We start from the raw sequence: 19,860 nt of genomic DNA, 5'->3' as shown, positions 1-19,860 counted from the left end.
CTTATCGAAGAGTGATAGAATACAGAGCCTACTGTTACAGAAAATTTAATTAAATCAATGCCAGCAAGATTACAAGCAGTAATAGATGCTAAAGGAATGCATACTAAATATTAGTTATTTGAAATTTGCTTATATATTTTATTTCTTTTGTATTCATGCAGGTGTGCAAATACTTTTTTGATACGAGATATTTTAATTTTTGTTACAAAAAAGCATTGTTATTTATATTATTGTAATTTTTCTGTTTGTTTTGGATGATTAAACTTATTCTGATTTGGCAATACCAATTTTTTTATTTCTTAATGCTTCTTTTTATGAATTGCAAACAAAAATGTAGGTGTGCAAATACTTTTTCTACCCACTGTACATAATAAATCAAAACCTCGAAAATCGGAACGAAAGAAGAAAATACTGTATTAAAATATTTGCAGGTTAAACTTATTTCCTCCGTGTAACAAAATAAGCTGGCAAAACGTAAATTTAAAAAAAAAAAAAAAAAAAAAAAAAAAATTACAAAATTGAAAAAAAGAGGAAAAACTATAAAAAAAACGGGAAAACTTGTACATATTAAAATCAAAAGAATAATATATATATATTGAATAAACTTAAAGCATCTGAAGTTAAAAGTAAATTGAGGTCAAAGCAAATATTCTAATCTAATATTAAATGCAAGTATATGGAAAAATAACGAAATTTAACTTTAGATGCAGTCTCCCGATTACCTTTTCTTATATTTGGGAAAGTTTTATACTCGTTACGAAAAAATAAAATACAAGAAATCTGACTTCCGTACCACAAAAACTGACCGGGTATTTAATTTCAAAATATGCAGTTTTTTATATCATTTTTAACTTCTCTTGAGGGATCGGTTAATTAAGATAGAATAGCTCGAGGAAATACGTTTAAATGAATAATGAAATAGTCTGTACATGGGGTGTCCAAAGCAGATTTTTTTAAACTGAATTTAGATAAGAAATACAGGCAATAGATAGCGAGCTCTATTGCATATATTGCTTAGCTAAATGATAAATAGAAATGCCGCATGTCAGAAATACGTTAATTTTTGTTCAGTGTTTGTGCATATGTGCACGATCATCATCCGATAAAAATTTGATGAATAAACACCAAATGTTTTTATCTAGCATTTATCCATGCCAACATAAGCATTGCCAGATTAGCTAAACTAGAATTTATTTTGATAAAATAATTGCAACTGCTCGAGCTGTAAAATAATTTTATATATTCTCTTTGGCATATAGTATACGCCGCTTAAAGGGATCGCGGTTAAAGTTAACATTCGGACGTTGCTACTAAACTATTGCAGTCCTTCCGTTTGTATTCCAAATATGGAAAGTACGTTGCTTATTAGGATGAAACATTCGGTTAATATGATCAAACTACGTATAAATATAGAATACTTTTTTTAAAAAACTGAAAAGAAGTTGCCAAATAAGCCAAAAATTGATTAGAAAAATTGCCAAATAATGACAGAGATATCCCCAAATAAGGGATTAATTGGGCATAAAACTAAGTTTCAAATTTAGTCAAACGTTTAAAATAAAGCAAAAGAAAAAAAATCTGATGTGTACACCACATGACTTCCTTGTATTGGAATATTAAATTGGAATATTAAATTATACGCATTTTTTCTTGCATTTCATTTAATCTTATTGGATTGAATTAAATCTACTTCGCCGACAGCGCATACACCACAATAGAATAAATGCATTCTTTAAAATTCACTCTAGTATTTGTTTACCATAGCGACACTCTGGCACTAGATTTACTTAACAGTATTAATAATTATATAAGAGTTAACTTATATAATAATTATATAACGGAAACTAAGTTAACTGTTACATAATCCAATAATTATATAACAGTTAACTTATATATTTCGTTCATATTATAACTCATAATGCACAAAATTTATATCATTTAAAAAATAGAATTATCTAATCGTTGCCACATGTTCTATTCAAATACTATAATAAAGCTAGAATGATGTATAAAAGAAATTAAACAAACAAAACAAAAAAGAAACAGTTTTTCACAGACGATTGAGTATTTCTCATTCAATTAATTCAGTTCTCACTTCGCGAGAAGGCAAAAATACTTAAAAACTCAAAATATCTATATTAAAAATTACGAAGTAAATTTGAAACATATCCTCGAAAAAATTCCAGAAAGAATTAAGCATGATATAATTGGCAATAATAAATGAATGCGTTTATCTTTGTTGTTAGGAAGCTAAGTTTCTCTAGATTGGCAACAAATCCACTAGTCTCCTGTTTCAAATGTAAACATCAATGGCCGCCATTAAAAAAAGGCTTAGGGGCACTTAGACAATTTTAAAATTGTTGATAATTCTAAAAACATTGCACACAGATTTACTAAAGGCATAAAAACCTTAACCGGAAGATAAAAACAACATAATACAATCATTTTTAAAGCAAAAAATGTACAATTTACAAACATATAAGAGTAAAGAAACGGAGATCACTGAGCCGGGTTACAGAGTGGATATATATATAAATATATTTATATACGTTTGCGGCCGATTGCAATCAAAATACGAGGTGCACATCTACATATTATAGCAGTCCTATATACAAAATTTCAACGTTCTGAGGCTACTCGTATTTGAGTTATGCAAGATACGTACGTACGCACGTACGTACATACGTTCGTACAGACGCCACGAAAAATTCTCTTCAGAATTGATTTTAAAGCAGTTTTATAATTTTTTTTGAAGGAAAAGAGTATTTTATTCTGTCCTTACGTACAGATATCACGCAAAAACATCGTTAAATTGCATTCGATAGCGGTCAAAAGGGATATTTTCGTTGAAATATGCTGCCTGAAACTTTTCGCAATTACAGTACTTTCTTTTTACTTCGTACAAGGAAGTAAAAAAAGGGAATCTGAAAAGCTGTAAATTCTTAACAGTTGCCCAGAAAAGTTTGTTAAGGTTTTGTACGTTCTCGATGAGCTCGCAGTGTTACCATCTAGTGTTACTCTCATTCCTATTTTTTTTTTTTTTTTTCCTTTGAAAACGTCTGCGTCAAACTAAGGTAGCTTTCTTTTTTATTTTCCTTAATTTAAAATTTTGTATTGGCATGTGTTCTTCCTGTAACAGATGCTTTCTGAGCCTACATTAGGGATCCAGTACCGGTAAAATAATTTTGAGAAACGTCATGAGCAGTTCATAAATGAACTTTTGCAACAAGGACGTTTTAAACAGTTCATGAAGAAACTTTTCCAAATTAAAATGCTCTGAAAGTGTCTATTTTTTATGTTTCTGGTTGCATTTATATTAAATTAGTTAAATTCCATTGCCATTTTTTGAAATGCATTTTTTCTCATTAAATGTTATCATTAAGTGATTGCTATCAAAACAGCGGTGGACAAAGGCGATTACAAATTAAGCTGCGTCTACTATATTATAATTTTTGATAAATTCTCAGAAGTTTTGAAACAATTCGACTGAAACATGAACCAAAACGACGCATACTTCCTATGATATTTCCGTTGCAACACTTACGTTCGATTCTTGCAAAAGTTGCCCTAACGCGGAATGTCAACTCTCTCGTGAAATCTCCGACTCTGGCCAAATCATAAACAGAAGAGTGTCACGATTTCCGTACGTATGTGACGCGAAAGAAATTGTTCAATAGAAGATGTAAGGACGGGTTGCGTGAGGTTAAGTTTCGGCCGCAACGATGACGTAACAGAAAGTTGACCGTCACCTTGTGCTTCCTTTGTTTTCAGAAACGAGGTAATTTATATACGTGCTCGGTTATTGTTTCCGAATAAGTGAATTTTTAGATAACTGCCACTAAAAGGTGCTCAAGTTGAAAATTCTATTACAGAAGTTACCGTTTAATGTGATCGCGGTTAATGCTATAATTCGGATGTTGTTATTGAATACCGAAATCTCGAGAAATACTTTACGAAAATGTAAAGAATATTTATTTATTTCGGTTAAGGTAATCAAAATATCATAGAATAATTTTTTTTTAAACCGAGGTAAAGATGCCAGTTAAGGTCTAAAAAAATAGCGTGACAGAGCGATGTCGTCAAGTTACAAATTGCTCAGACACAGGTCCCTCTTCTTCAGAAGAGAAGAAAAAAAATACTTAGGTAAATAAAATTTTACCTAGTCTAATAAAACTTACGTAATTTTTATTTAAAAAAACATTCTGTAGAATTCCCCCCCCTCTCCTTTCTATTGAAAAGAAATCCATAAAAAGAACTACTGAGGTTGCCCCTCCCCCTTAATTTTTACTTCTTTGTAAGTAAACGAAGTATTCTAATCGTGAATAATTTCTGATATCATATGTAAACGAAAATATCCATTTTCACCGCTCTCGAATTCATTTAAACAATTTTTTTGCGTGACATCTGTACGTACGAGCAGAATAAAGGTCTCTTTTCCTCAAAATGGATTCAAAACTGGATTTAAAATGGATTGAGAAGATTTTTTTTTGGATGTCTGTACGTACGTATGTATGTATGTATCTCGTATATCTCAGAAACGAATAGCCTCATAACGTTCAAATTTTGTATATGGGATTGCTATAACATTTAATTATGCATCTCCCTTTTTGGTTGCCCTTTTTATTGCGGCACCAAAAATATATAAATACCTATATATCCACCTATATCCACTCTGTTAATCTAATCTACCCACTCTGTTAATCGGCTCAGCGAGCTCATTTTTTTTCGTTCTTTTTGTTGACAAATTGTGCATTTTTTTCTTTAAAAGTGATTGAATTATGTTATTATTATGTTCCGGCTAAAATTTTCATGCGTTTAGTTAATCTGTTTGCTATAGTTGTAGAAATATCAGCAGTTAAAAAATTATTAAGTGTGGCTAAGCCTAACAACACAGCCATATGTTTGTTTACCTATAAAACTTAGCAGAATACTGAATTAAGTCAGTTTCTGCACCTTCAGTGTCTTTTTGCCGAGTGGGACCAAAATTAAACTTTCAGTTTTGTGCCATCAAAAAATCTGCCTTCTTGCCCGTTGACCGAATTACTTCTTTTTACGTAGAAAATTTTAATTGTAAAAAGTTTTTTTTTTTTTAAACTGTTTTAACTGCATTTGGCGTTTTAGGATTTCTGTATTTTACAAGTTTTAATGAAGATTTTTTGAGTGTTTATGCATTTTTTGCTTTGCCGCGAGGTGAGACCTGAATTAATTGAATGCGTAATATAATCTCTAATGAAATTCGAGTTTAAATGAAATGCAGGAAAAAATGTGTGTAGTTTAGTAGGCCATAGTCGTGTGGTGTCTACATCAAATTTTTTAAGATATTTTATACGATAATGCTAAATTGTTTTGTATTCTTGCACAAATATTTTAAAACTGCAATGTTTTCTATATGCTTTCTCTTGTGCCACGATGTTTCGTATAATGACCTTTCGCCCTTGCTTTTTTTCTCCTCGACGCGTTTGTTCACGATATTTTCTCCTTTAATACTACTCCCCTCCCAGTTGTTCTTTCGCTTTTACGAGTAAATTATGATTTATTAGTGATAAACTAAAGCTATTACTTTTCCTGATCCAATGTTGTGGACGAAACTGATGATGATATTATCTACAAGGTGAATGGCAATGATATTAAGAGTGAAAGGAAGAGCTATAACATTCACCCGAATCCTCTTCGAGTGGAGGAAGACTTCCTTTAATTGCTAGGGCCCACCAGCGGCCGAGCGGTAAAAACGCTGAACACTGGTAGTTCGATCCGAGGTTCGAATCCCGCGAACGGGCTGGCTGCATGGGCGTTTTCGTGGTTTTCCCCATGTGTAACGTGTATACGAGCCAGTTTCCCTTAGAAAGTCCTCCACGAAGGCATCCCTCCCCTTAGGCAGATAGCCCTAGTGTGCTTTGCCATAATTAAATACACCACACCTTTAATTGCTAGGAAATTCCGAAGCGAATTTTAATATCAAGAAGTTTTACTAATGTAGTATATTATGAAAAAATAAAATCAAAATAATGTTTTTCAATTAATTAATTAACTTGCAATATGATTTTTATTTGTTTGTTAATTTATTTTTATTTATCTGTGCTTGATCGAATTCATCGCAAACCATTTTGAATTCGTATATAAACGCACACTGCAAATTTTATTAGAATTAATAAAATTTGTTGAAAGTTTTTGGCTTATACCCGGAAATATGAGTTAAGTAATGGAAGAAAATTAAGTTTTGAATCTCTTTTTATTAAAATAAAATTGCAATAATTTCACTCTTTTCTTGTTAAAATTCCGAATAAAATTTTCTTAAATTCATCTTAATTTATGGCACTTTTTAATAATTTATGGAATTTTCTTTTAATAGTTCTTGCTCACATCTGTTTGTTTTGCCATTTCTCATATATGAAGGAAGTTACTAGCATCAAGAAACCAGAAGCTGAAAGGATTATGAAAGTGTTCTGTATTAATTAACCTATTGTTTGATTTTTAAGCCACTCAGAAAGTTCTCGACTAATCTTTATGCTGGTAAAACGTTAATAGCAAAGGCCCGATTCGGGTGAGTAATTGCGTCCATTATTTAGTCGAGGAAGCATTTTAATTTGGAAGCTTTCACGTTTTAAATCCCTGATAAGGGCTGAAGAATTGTTAGTCGGTAAATAATTCCATTTAAGCTGTAATTATATTCTCTTCAGACTGCAAAATAAAACTTTAATACTTGGTCAGACGAGTTTGGGTTAACAAATACAAATTTGCACAATTTTGCGTGTATGTGTATTAATTTGGATAGTGACCAGCGTAACCCCGTGATGCCAGCAAAATGTAATTAAAGAAGAATTTACAAAATAAGCTAAAAATTAAGAAAGAAATATTTATTGCGTTTAATCCAGTTTTGCTTAAGCTAAATACTAATTTAAACATTCAGCTTTTCCAGAAATGATTTTTCCTCCAGAGTTAACTAATAATATATATGCCAGAAATAAAACAACCAAAGTTTAACTATTGTCTTCAATTCGATGTTCAGAACTAAATTAACTAACATAATTTGACTTCAGGAAGGGTAAACAGCTATAAATTTAGTTAATATGATTCAAAGGTTTACAGAGGCAGTTAGCGCATTTTTTAGATGATTTTGCTTTGATATTAAAAGAAATCGTCTGCTTGGAAATTTTTTTTAATTGCAACTATAATTTTGAAATTAAAAACTATCGACATCTTGAAATTTTTTGTTTAACTTCGACTAGTATATTTTTGAAAATATAAATTATCGTCTGCTGTTTGACAGATCTGCTTTCATACAAAATGGTTCTTTTAAAGAAATAATGGATAGAAGGCTATCTGTGTGCTCTTTTTCTAAGAAAATTATACGCATCTAATTACGTAAAACATTATGAAAAACCATCTGATCATCTTCTCGACATATGAAGTTACGTAGACAAGGAATCCAAATATTGTAGCGTTTTTTTTTTTTTTTCCCTGACTCCAGTTGTTACATTATTTTCTTCTTTCACGTTCGTACGTGTGGATTTGGAGTGAATAACACTTGATGAAGTATCGAAAAACATTTTATTTGCCAGTATTGCCAGGACAGCTCAAAAACACGTTTACAGTCGTCGATGAACTACTATAAGCACGCTGACATGATCAGCGACACAGCCTTCAGGTTATCAGGCTATCACGGTGGAGACAGCTTCACTGCAAAGCATCAGAGTACAGCTCTGCTCGGACCGACTCTGCTCGGTCGTTCTCGGAACTCCACGTACTCTCGAGACTCTCCACGCTACAACTCGCGATGCACTCGACGACACACGGAGCACGGCTCGCGACTCTTCGGTTGAGTCGTTCCCGGAGCTCAATACGCTCTCTCGACGATGCACTAACCGCGATACACTAAGAGACTCCTTCGGTGAACTCGACGACTTACTCGGCACTCGCTGCCTGGCTGTCAACTCGATCGACTCCGCAGGGATTGACTCGCTAGACGAGACACCAACTCGATACTGACTATCTCGCACTCCAGACGAGGCACTCTCACTCGCCCTCTCGACGAGGCACTCACTCGATACTAACTAAATCTCCGCGTACCGGCAGGGTTTATTGTCTAGCTTTCGACTGGCGTTCGAGAACATTCTGGGCTAAGCCGGTAAGAATTAGTTCCAGAAGGTTCTCCATCCGTCCATGGTATATCGCCAATTTTGTCGCCAAATGGGCGATTTATCGCCAAATGTTGCAACTCTGCCTTCCCCTGCCATTTTACGGCAACCCTAAAAATGCTTTGCGGGTCGCGCCTGTACATTTCGTAACAATATATATCCAAGGAGAAAACAGAATTTTTCAAATGTAATCTTAAATGTCAAAAGAAAATCCCCAAGTCAAAGGACAGTTAGTAGTAAAATCATTAAAATGTTCAGTGTCAACTGTACATAAACAGTTTAATGCTGATATGAATCTTAAAAAGCCGAAAAAACATTATATGCATCGTCTTTCTGCATGACATATTGCCACACGCAGAACGCTCTGCAGAATTATTTATGGGGAATATTTATCCGGACACAAATAGAAAAATGTTATTATAATAGATGAAACTTGGGTATATTTAAATGACTACAATAAAAAAGAGGTCTATTTATAATCGTCAAAGGGCAGAGAAAGTCTTAAAACCTGGTTTAAAGAGTCTAAATTAATTTCTCCAAAGAGATTTACAATTGTTGCTGGTTTTTCATATTATGGCAAATTAAAAATAAAGAGAGGGAGAAAAATGTTAAGATCAACTCCACATATTATCAGAAATATATTTTATACCTAATTTTCAAACGCGAAAAATCTTCTCTTTACACACAGAGCCAGTAATCAGTAAAACTGCATCAAAACAAAGCAAAGAACCATACATCAAAATCCACTGTTAATTTTCTGGAAAAAGAATGGAACAAGAAAAGAGTATCAAAGGGTATGATTGTACTAATCTGTTTTATTTGTAAATTTTAATGGCTGAGAAACTTAGAATTCTTCATATCTAAACGTACTTTCATAGGACAAGTATGCTCGGGAAAAAGTTATGTTGAAAATAGTGTGAAAAGTGCTATCACCGATTTACTTCTGCTTTTAATGTAGCTCAGTCCGCTGAAAATTATTTTAGAAACATATGTATCACATTTTGGGTGTATCTTGCTGTTTTATCCACTTCAAAGCAAAACTTCCTTTCGACACTTAAACGTCAAATCGGTTTATCACTTATTTCTTTTTTATTGTTTTTTTCCTACTTTGTTGTTAGAATGAATGTTGTGCCACAAGTGCCACCGAAATTTCAAGTGATATACTACTTGTAAGAGTTTAGAGATATGATCTATAGAAATAATTTGCCGCCTGTGCGCATTCTGGAATTTCCACAATATTTGAGAGTTCTATGTGTGCGGATTTTGGGTCGCCTCGATCTCACTCACAGTTATTCCTAGTTTCTCAAGACGATTTACTGTTGCATCTTTCCATTTAAAGACAGGACGTGATATTTAGCAAGTTACAGAATATTCTAACTATAATGAAAAATTAGTTGCAGCATTTGAAACATGTGTATTTTTACGGTATGATGATTGGTAAATAATATGTACTGAATACTTTGAATAATTATGTATTCTATGTCTATTTTAATTGGGAGTTAGCTCCTGTTTTCCATTAGACGTTTTAACACCTTTGAAGAAATTGTATATTATTGTAGCCTTTATATAAACACAATTAGATACATGTAATGGAATAAATAATCGCGTTTTTTTAGAATATGTGCTTTTTTTTTTTTTTTTTTTTTTTGTTGGAATACCAGTCAAATTGTATAGACTGGAATTGTATAACAAATCTGTAGTTTTGCACAATTTAGAATTGTATTGAAAAAATTTAAGAATTAATTTTCTTTCCTTCCTTTTTTTATCATCTGGGAGCCAAGTTATTATTTACAAAACATTTGCTTCTGTGGATAATAGTAAAATAGTGTACATATTACAATGAACTTCCCAACTGCAATTTCGTGATTGCTTTGTGGATAACTGCGATACAGTGTACAAATTGCTATGGACACACATAATGAGATGTGCAAACTGTTAAGGACATGAAGTTATGATGTATCGAAGTGGACAAGTAGTGTTTACGTGAACAATGAACTTAAAGTGTACTTCGAATTTATCAAAAGTTAACTTAGAATCCAGTTTATATGAACATAGAATAGTCTACACAACATCATATACTTTGGGCTATGGAACTATCAACTGCCTGAACTGATGTGACTGGCCTACTCTGTGGATAACTGCAACAATAATACGGACACACATCATTAGGTGTGTAACTGATAAGAACATGAAGTTATAACGTATTGAAGAAGACATAGGTTTAAAAACTGGTTAATATATAAGTTCCACTCTCCACAACATAGATCCTATCCATGACAATGTAATGATTAATTGATTGCATATTTATTTTTCATACGGATTGTTATGTAACAATTATTGTATAGATGACATTGTCAATTTAGCATTCTAATATTACTATCACTGATTCAGTGAATGCCGCCGGCGGTGGATGGTAGATTCTTTTCCGTCGCATGGACATAACTCTGATTTGGTGTAGAACCTTAGGTCGGAGGTTCATGCGACGGCGTTTCGGTCACTAAGGGAGAAATTAATTGCTTTTACAGGACTATAGCCACTGTTGAATTGTACGCCGTACTGGTTTACATGATCTGGTACTGGCTATTTATCCAAGTTTGAATTCTTTCTTTGTCCTAACTGTGTTTTCCCGAGCTGGTCACTCGTTCTGTCCATGCATTGGGAGTGAACAGTACAGGAGAGATTAGTTGCTTTCACAGGAGTAGAACCACTGATTCCAGGGTGCTACGTTCAGGCGAGGCAGGGACTCTCAAGTTTGATTTGGGCTGTGTGAACGGTAGATTGTTTTTAGATAGTCGCTGTTGCGTATCTAAAAACGCTGTTGCGTTGAGTATTCAACGCTGTGTGGCTCTTTAATGCAGAGTTGGGATCTCTGGCATTGTTTGATATGGTTATCTGGTTCTGGTACTGGTTATTTATGCAAGTTTGAATTTCTTCTTTGTCTTGTGTCTTCCAGAGCTGAGAGTGGAATGTACAGGGGAAATTAGTTGCTTTCACAAGACTCGAACCACTGCTTTTACGGTGTTACGTTGAGGGAGGGCAGGGACTCGTAACGGTACTATCAAGTTTGACTCTGGCTGTTTTGACCTCAAGATTCCTTTTAGATAGTTTCTGTTGTCAGAGTATTTAATGCTGTATGGCTGTATAATGCCAGATCAGAGCACTGGTACTGGTTTACATCAATATCTGGTTCTGGTACAGGCTATCTATCCACGTTTGAATACCTTGTCCTAACTGTGTCTCTCCAAGTTGGCTATTCGCTCTGTTCATATACTGAGAGTGGACAGTATGGAAGAGATTTCTCTGGTTCTACAGTGCTAAGTTCAGGCGAGGCAGGAACTCGTCATGGTACAGTTTAACTCGGGTCGGGAGAACGCTAAATTCTTTTTAGATGGTCTCTGGTGTCAAAGTATTAATTACTGTGTGGCTTTATTATGACGAATCGGGAGTTCTGGTACTGATCTACATGGTTATCTGTCTCTGGTACTGCTTTACATGGTTATCTGGCTCTGGCATTGATTTACGCGGTTACCTGGCATTGATTTACGCGGTTACCTGGCATTGGTATTTGTTATTTATTCAAGTTTGAATTCCTTCCTTGCCCTAACTGTGTCTCCTCGAGCTGGTCACTTGCTTTGTCCATACGTTGGCAGTGGACAGTATGGTGGAGATTAGTTGCTTTCGCAGGACCAGAACCACTATTCTAAATGTGTGGCATGTGAAACTAACTGTAGGACATGTGATGTCGACGCAAAGACACATTAAAAACTGTACATCTTTACTGGTAAACATTTTTGATAGAACTTTTATGAGAGGGAGATGGTTAAGGCTTTATTTACTGGTTCCCATCTTGAACTGCTGTTGATTTTAAACTAGCAATTTTAGTGTACTTTAATGTTTTACTTGTTCCTATGTTTTAAAATTTTTTATTTAATATTTTGCTTCTAAATTCTGTTTTGTATGTTTATAATTCCTTCTGTGTGTTTCTATACCTTACTAAATAATTTTATTTTAACAGCTACAGCAAGAAATAAGATTAATAAAAAAAATTTCGTAACATATAACTATATTTCGTACTATATAATAATACTCTGATTTCAACTACAAATGCTACCACGCAACCTGTAATTATAGTATAAGTAAATTTTACGGAACTTTCATGCTTTCATCTACAGCAAGAATTTACAAATCTTTTCTTGCATCGAACCCTTTTAAAGAAATTATTTTCGTCAATCTTCTTGCATTTTTCTCTATAATATACAGCATACAACGTAATCATAGTACAAATAATTGTACATAAATAACTATAAGATAACAATTAAGAATATGAAAGTTTCGAAAAAATTGTTTATGTTTAATTATTGCTACATAGTTATTTAATGTTATTTATTTATTTTTATTTATTTATAAATTATTTTATTAATTTTTATTTTACAAGTAAAATGTTTTGTAAAATTATTAATTTTTAATACGATTATTATTTCAAACAAAATATTTGTAAAATTACTTATTTTACAAATAATTTTATTATTATTAATTTTACAAATAAAAACAATTTATTTTATTATTATTTATAATAACATTTATTATTATTTTAAATCTTATTAAACTTTAATTATTATTTATTATTAATAAGATTTAATTTTACAAATTGAATTTTAATGCATTATTATTTTTTATTTTACTTTTACAAATAAAAACACAATTTCAGGGAAAAAAAATCGCTTATTCTAATTGCACAAAAGTTCGATTTTTAAAGAATGTGAGAACTGCGCTTAATATATTGATGCAATTTTTTAATATTTGGCAAAAAATTTCTCAATTTAATTTTTAAACGGCATCTTTCAAAAGTATTCAACCCGCTTCTTGTTTTACTTTCTTGTTTTGCGTTCTTCGTTTTAATTTTTTTATATTCCACTTATTGCATAAAAACTTTATATTTATAAAAAAATATGATTAATTTTTTAAAAAATAGACTAAATAATTTTAGTTTATTTTTCTTTTGTATTTATTTTATACGATTCCTTCCACACTGCATAGGTGGCTTTATATCAATTAATAATTAACGATTAATTTTATTAATACATTTTTGGTAATCAGTGGAATCCTAATTTAGATCAGTAGCCAATGTACATATATCTATCAATCACTTTTAACATTATATAGATCCCCAGGGAGTCAATTCCGACGTCGTTGGATCCTCATCAGAAGCTAGACGGAAATTTATGCTCTATAGAAATTTAATTTGCTTTGAAACGAAATTAAGAAACAAAACAACAGCACATCAAACAAACAAAACAAAGAGAAAAGACCTCCGGGATAAATTATGCACATTTAAACGATTGCCTAAACAGATAAAAACTGCGTTACCCGAAGCGAAAGGAGGATGTTTAACCCTTCATTTTCTTCGACTATTATCTCCAGGTAATAGACGTTTTAAAAGCCACCCAGGGGTAGCTGGCGTGAATTTATTGCGAAATATCATGTCTCATCTCTCACGCATTTGCTCCATTAATCTTAAACCACTTCTTGAGCAAGAAAGAAAGAAATCCCACTGAACCACTGATCTGCGTTTAAAGAGATCATAGCCGTGGGAATAAAATGTGGTTGTTTTTGCATTACGCCGAAAGTGGCCGTAACTTGCTATCATTTCTGTATGTAATGCATTATGCGTAATCAGAACCCGCCAGTAATCATAAAGCTGTGAGAAAAATAACTTGATTTGAATCGGATAACAAATGTTTTGAGAAATTAATATTTCCTCGAGAATGTCGTTGCGGTGGAAATGGTAACGCGTCCGTGTATCAGTTGGTAAATTTGTGATTCGATTTTTGGTGAGAGCTTTGTTTATTTTTCGCGTTTCCTAATAGCCTAATAGACTGTCAGGATATATTGTTAATTGGATAGACTAATAGACTGTCCAGTAACCTAATAGACTTTGTAGTGTTGCCTCTACTAAAAAGCCTAATGGGGACACCATGTGTCTGTATGTGTGTGTGTATTTAATTCTGGCAAAGCACACTAGGGCTATCTGCCTAAGGGGAGGGATGCCTTCGTGGAGGACTTTCTAAGGGAAACTGGCTCGTATACACGTTACACATGGGGAAAACCACGAAAACACCCATGCAGCCAGCCCAGCCGCGGGATTCGAACCTCGGACCGAACTACTAGTGTTCAGCGACTTTACCGCTTGGCCGCTGGTGGGCCTGGGAACACCATATGACTTTTAACAATACATTTAGACAATAAGGCATGTTAAATTGTATAAATTTTTTGCTGCTCTCCTTTTAAACTTATTTCAGCGAATTATTCTAAATTATTCTAAATTCTAAATTAATTAATAAATCTGTCGAAGCAAGTTGGAAATGGGAAAAAAAAAAAAAAAAAAAAAAAAAAAAAAAATACAAATTTTAAACTTAAAAATCCTGGTTAAATTTTAATGCTTAGTAATAACATTTTATAATAATATTTTAATAAATAAATAATAATGCTAATTTAATACAGGAGTCAAACTGCTTATATTTTTTTTTATGACCAGTATAAAACTTTCCGAAATGAAAGTATAGGAACCGGGGAAACCGTATTAAAGCATCAAAATTTCGAGTTCGTTGCATGTCCGAAATTAGTTTTTAGCCCAATCTTCCACCGAATATCTGGAAGCCCAAATTTGGAATCTGGAATTTATTATCGATTTCATATTTTATAACACTTTAACGAATTTTTGATTAACAAACTCAACGATTTCAAAGCCAACAATGGCAACCCTGTACGGGGGGGGGGAATTATTTCCAGTTGAGTTGGCTCACTATCAACGGCGTTTCACTTCTCAAATTGTTGCCACCAAATATTTGAGCCCTGCATTAAAGAAATTAAATAATGAAGAATGAATCAGCATAAATGTATGTATGTTTCTCGCACTGCGATAAAACAATGGTACCTAGAGCCATGCAATTTTGAATAACGTAATCCTCCTGCGAATATGAGCATCTGGAAGCCCAAATTTGAAACTTGTTTTATTATCGATTTCATATTTTGTAAAACTTTAACGAGTTTTTGATTAACAAACTCAAGGATTTCAAAGCGAGCAGCGTCAACGTTGTACAGAAAAAACACTTTTATATCCAGCGCGCGAGTCTGTGTATCGGAAATTCTAAAGATAGGGTCAATTTAAAATTATTTTGCGATGTTGTTGTTGAATTGAATTTTATGGTTGAAGTGCGAAGAACATGATATTTAATAAATAAAGGTAACACGTAAAACGTTAAAAAAATCGCCCCTTTGAGCGCATTGTAGAATCTGAAACCTTTCAGATTTTTTCCCCCCCTTACTTTGTTTCTGACATTGGCAGAAACATGAATATTTTGGTCATTTAAAACACTCCTGTTATTAGAAGCATATGAGTATTACCAAAATTGGGAAAGACGAGTAGGGGCTTGGTATATATAATATACCGAAAGTATAGTCTATACATATATATATACTTTCGGGAGCTGCCGATTGCAAAGAAAAAGAAAGGTGCGTAGCTAGATGTTATATCAGTTCCATATACAAAATTTCAACATTCTGTGCCAATTCGTTTTTCAGTTATGCGAGATACATACATACAGTTAATAAACGAATGAACAGCACATCAAACAAATGAAGATTTCCTTGCATTTTTTATTAGAGGTCACTTAGACATTCGGGTTTCGCCTCTACTAAGGCCAGTAGGGGTGGTCATTTTATTATAGAGGCACCTTATAAGCGGCCACTGTTACCATCTATGAGGGAGCAGACAATTTACATCCATGCTTTCTCCGGGATTCGAACTCAGACCCTTCGGCATCGCAGTCGGCGATACCACTATGCCGTCTGGCAGTACCCTAACCACTATACCGTCTGGGCGGGTAAAGAATCCCTTTTGAATCTACTTAAATCCGTTTTACAATCCATTAAAAAAAAAAAAGAGTTCTTTATTCTTTCGTACGTACACTATACCCAGAAGAGAAGGAAACTCCCAGACCTGGGCCTTTTTCAAGCTCTTAACACGGTTAAGCGCGGCTCCTCTTCAGAGACGATCCAAGAAGGCATAAACCCCGGCCAATCCAAGGAGATAAAACTGCCCGCAGTCGAAGTCATAAGAAGACAAGTCAATGGTGACCGGACTCCAGCTGGGAACCTACAAAGTGAACGAAGCCAGGCCATAGCATGGACTGTCAAAGCATGGTCAAAGTAAAGATTGTTCCCAAGTTTTGACCGAGAGGAGCTAAACCTCCAAAGACAACCCTCGATATTAAAAAATGTAGCGTGTCCACAACAGACAAGACAGTACCAATTTGGGCTTGCTGATCTTGAACCTACCACCGAAGAATCGATGACTCTAATCACTGTGAAGATTGATTACGCACCCTAAGAGCAGGGTCTGTCTAAGTACAGGTCTTAGTCAAGACGCCAGGTAATGCTCCCCCCCAGTCGGCCCCCGGGTTGACTTCACGCAAAAAAAAAAAAAATAAAAAAAAAATCGTCCAAATGGATTCGGGAAAGGTAAAAATGGATCCGTGCCTTTCGCGGTTACAATACTTCCTTTGCTCCGTATGAGGAAATAAAAATGTGGTGGGAGATAATTCGTCGCCATCTAGATTTGGCCGACTGGGTCTCGTCCTCTCCATAGTCGCCTTTTTAAGTGTGAGTGTGATAGGGAAGAATATTAGCAATTATTGAATTCCCAGGTACGTGTTTTCAAGATGTAACTGGTAGGACTTTCAGCTAGCAATTCGAAGATCTTCGCTTTAAATCCTGGAGAGGGCAAAGTAGACTGAAAATCCTAATAACTCTATAGCGGCCTTTCAAATTATTTGAATTTGGTGATTTCGTATCGTAACAGTTCTATAAGTGGTCGAGCGGATAGGATCACTGATTATTTGTAGTTTCACCTGGTACAAATGATGGTGAACGACCTGGCTGCATTTGAGGTTTCGCTATGCGTAACGGGAACGCCAGGCAGTTTTCTTTAAGAAAGTTTCCATAAAGGCATCTTTCCTTTTAATCAGATAGCATTCCCATGTTCCATGCTGAGATTTAATGAAATAATTCTTCAGAGCGTAACATGAAAGCAAAGATTGAGAGATTAGGCTGCATAACCTTTTAAAGTAATATAGTGCACTATCATTGTAAATACTGTGTGTCTGTCCTGAATCAGTAATAAAAAGGCAAACAAAAATTGGCAGCTGAATCTATTTATTTCAGTTTCTTTCTTAAAGAAAATACATTTTGTTCTTGCTCGTTTTCTTCCTAAAGATCTCCAGGAAAGCTGTCAGAAACTGCACAGTTCTCTTACTTCGTACTGCAAAATATAATAATAATAATAACAATAATAATAATAATAATGATAATAATAATAATAATAATAATGATAATAATAATAATGATGATAATAATAATGATAATAATAACAGACACAAGACCAGTGAAGTGAAAGACAGCTTTGCACTAATTCTTGCAATCGCTAGTTAAGTAAAAGTTTGAAAATTTTTGTTGCATTTTTGCCTTCGAAATTAACTTCAAATTTTGGTTTGGTATATATTTGATGCGAGAACAAACTGCCTAAGGAAAGCGATGGCTTCGTAGAGGATTTTCTGAGGAAAACTAGCTTTTATCCACGTTGCACGTTGGGAAAAACACGGAAGCGTTCAAGTAGTACTCAACGACTTCACCAGCCGGAGCTGGCCGTGTAACTTTTGGGTGTAATTAAATTTATTATTCAAACTCATTCCAAAATTCTATACTGAGAAAAACCTCTGTCCAGATGTACTTAGTCATCAACGCTTTTTGAGGAAATTAATACTATTACTTCTCGTTTCCTTCTTTTCTCTTAAGTATAACTTATAGTGTTCAATTTATGGTGATTATAATTTAATAAATATACAATATAAAAAAATCTGAAAGCTTTCAGATCTTATATTACGCCCAAAGAGGCGTTTTTTTCTTTTCATTTACATATACATACCCGTTTCGAGAGCATTTGGGCTAACACACCTTTGGGCTAAAAATATTTAAAAACAGCATATCTTCAGAATTTCTGATAGATAGTCTCGCACTCTGGAGATAAAAATATTTTATTCCGTCCACTGTGTTGCCACTGCTCCTTGTGAAATCGTTCAGCGTTTTATTAAAAATTCGTTAAAGCTTAAAATATACGAAATAGGTAACAAAGTCAAACTTCCGAAGATTCGGGCTTCCAAGTATGGAAAAATATCGGTGTACCATTCCAGATAAAGTCTGATTTTGTGTCAAGTACCTATGTTAGAACAATGATATATATAAATGCAATATATATCCTAAGTCGCGCTTTCTAGATATGAAAAAAGCAAGTTAAATTTCGTCAATCAACCCAGTAGAGGAGGAGATATAGAACCGCTATACATCAAACGGAATCGTTCAGAAAATATTTAAAGTTGTATACTATTAAAATCCTAAATTTAATTAATCATCAGGAAACAAATACTATATTACAGCAAGAAAAACAACTTTAATTAAGATACGCAGGAACTGTAATTCGAACGAAGAATATCAGAGCTCCAATACTAAAGATCATTAAGCACTAACTGAAAATGAAATTTAAAAAGCTGTAGACAAAACACAGAGATTCTGTTATTTTTTGTATCTGCATGTTCTAAATTACAAAGGGGGTGGGTGGAATCATATGGAATGTAGAATACTGAGCATGCGAACTGCATAAAATAAAAGAGCAATGCTCATTAGTTTTTAATTGTCTAAATCAGCGAAATAAAACCTTTTTTTTCAGCCGTAATTATAATTGCCGAAAAGAAGTTTATGTATGCACGGTCAAGAAACACTTATATGCTAATAAAAATAGCAGCCATTTGCAAAACATTTCAGAGAAAGTAGGAAACTATGCCGTAACCTGTTTTTTTTAATTTTATTATTATTTTTTATTACTTTTATTTTTTCCTCTGTTAGGATATTGATAATGCAGAAATCTACGTTGAAGCGACCACGAAGTTTGAAGACATATTTTCGATGCGTTAAACATTTTTCACAATTTATTCGCACAGAGTGATTCATTTAATGCAGCGAAAAACGAAAGTGTTTTTTTTTTATATATATATCAGAAATGCAGTAGCATAGCTAGAAGTTCCGGTGCCCAGGGCGGTCTCTGAGTTTTCCGCCTGAGGCGAGCCCCGAACTCCCCTCCCCTCTTGATACACAAACAAATAGCTACAAAAAATGAGAAAATGGCATGTAAGAAAATAAATTAAAACTTTAAATTTACTTTCGGAGAAAAGCTTTAATTCAAGCATTTTAAAATTATGTTATTATTTTGCATTTTAGCCCAAAGGGCTGTTAATTTCGTTTTGCCATTTTGCGTTGCGTTTCACTTATAAGGTATTTTCCCCGCCTTCTTAGCACGCCTTCATGGTGTAGTGGTCTGCACGCTCAGCGCGTATTCCAGAGATCCGTGGTTCGATTCCGGGTGAAGGCGTTGCTTCTTTTGTCATCTTTCCTGCTTCCAAAATACCTAATGTCTCTACACACTTTTCAAACTCTTGCCACCAAATATTAGAGCCTTGCATTATGTTTACAGAAATTAAATAATGAAGAATCTGCATGAATGTATGTATATTTCTCTCACTGTGAAAAAACAACGTTACATAGAGACATGAAATTTTGGATAACATAGTCCTCTACTCGAATATGGTATCTTATGTGGAAGCCCAAATTTGGAATT

The 19,860-nt window shown here is 33.7% G+C and overlaps 1 long non-coding RNA gene across 5 annotated transcripts in view; it reads right to left on the bottom strand.

The window, feature by feature from the left end:
• Window positions 1–17,331: 17,331 nt before the first annotated feature.
• The window catches only part of LOC118183387 (uncharacterized), a 332,908-nt gene continuing 330,379 nt past the window's right edge, over window positions 17,332–19,860 (bottom strand). For all 5 annotated transcript variants that reach the window (XR_015040168.1, XR_015040164.1, XR_015040166.1 and 2 more), the window contains one exon: window positions 17,332–17,454. This is a non-coding gene — a long non-coding RNA (uncharacterized LOC118183387). The remainder of the gene's footprint in view (window positions 17,455–19,860) is intronic.

Source organism: Stegodyphus dumicola, chromosome 3 (genome assembly GCF_044657685.1).
Source record: "Stegodyphus dumicola isolate Sdum_Otavi_A_Nest chromosome 3, ASM4465768v1".
NCBI lineage: Eukaryota > Metazoa > Arthropoda > Arachnida > Araneae > Eresidae > Stegodyphus > Stegodyphus dumicola.
The sequence above is the reverse complement of the archived record's forward strand: the minus strand, read 5'-3'. Positions and strand labels throughout refer to the sequence as shown.